Consider the following 1082-nt stretch of genomic DNA (forward strand, 5'->3'; position numbering starts at 1 on the left):
CAGGAGTGAGTTGTTATTGCACTGTGGTTTTGATTTGCATTTCCCTGATCACTAGTGAGGTTGGGCATTTTTTCATATGTTTCTTGGCCATTTGTATATTTCTTCTGAGGATTTTCTATTCATGTCCTTAGCCCAATTTTTTTTTTGAAAGTTTTTAGTTTATTAAGCTTCTTGTGAAAAATCCACAAGGGTCACAGATGACGTCATTGCAGCACATTTACTCCTTCGGCTTTTTTCCAGCCCCGACATTGGCCTTTGCAGTCCCCAGACTTCCTTCATTCTGTTCCTGCGTTCCTTTCGTTGCTTTCTTGAGTCTTTTTCTTCTCATACAGGCCGTGTCTCGCAGGTCTCTGTTTGGGTTCATTTTTCTTTGCATAATCCAGGGAATCATAAATCACACCAAAGCCAGTTGTCTTGCCACCACCAAAATGAGTTCTGAATCCAAATACAAGGATGGTATCCAGTGCGGCCTTGTACATTTTGACTGTTTTTTCTTGAAATTCTGTCTTAGGCATGGCTGCCTTCCAGGGATGAAGGACATCAATGACCATTTGTGGCCTCTGATGTAGTTGGCTGGTCATTAACTTTCTAGTGTGGAGAGTTACTGTGTCGTTCATGATGGCGGCCTCCTTAGCACATTTTCTGATGAGATTTTTGCTTTGTTTTTGCTGATTTCTTTGAATTCCTTGTGGATTTTGGATATTAGTCCTTTGTCAGATGTATCGATCATGAGGATTTTCTTTCACGCTGTGAGTTGTCTGTTACTCTGCTGATTATTTCTTTGCTGTGCAGAGGCTTTTAGTTTAATTAAGTTCTGTCTATTTATCTTTGTTTTTGTTGCATTTGCTTTTGGGTTCTTGGTCATGAAGTCTTTGCCTAAGCCAATGTCTAGAAGGGTTTTTAAAAAATGTCATCTTGGCCGGGCGCGGTGGCTCAAGCCTGTAATCCCAGCACTTTGGGAGGCCGAGGCAGGTGGATCACAAGGTCAAGAGATCGAGACCATCCTGGTCAACATGGTGAAACCCCGTCTCTACTAAAGCTACAAAAAATTAGCTGGGCATGGTGTCGCGTGCCTGTAATCC

General features: G+C 42.2%; 1 pseudogene; it reads right to left on the reverse strand.

Annotated features, from left to right (window-relative positions):
- Nucleotides 1-217: 217 nt before the first annotated feature.
- Nucleotides 218-617, reverse strand: LOC119468490 (annotated as a pseudogene).
- Between the last annotated feature and the right edge of the window lie 465 nt (nt 618-1082).

Source organism: Cebus imitator, unplaced genomic scaffold (genome assembly GCF_001604975.1).
Source record: "Cebus imitator isolate Cc_AM_T3 unplaced genomic scaffold, Cebus_imitator-1.0 Scaffold440, whole genome shotgun sequence".
Taxonomy (NCBI): domain Eukaryota; kingdom Metazoa; phylum Chordata; class Mammalia; order Primates; family Cebidae; genus Cebus; species Cebus imitator.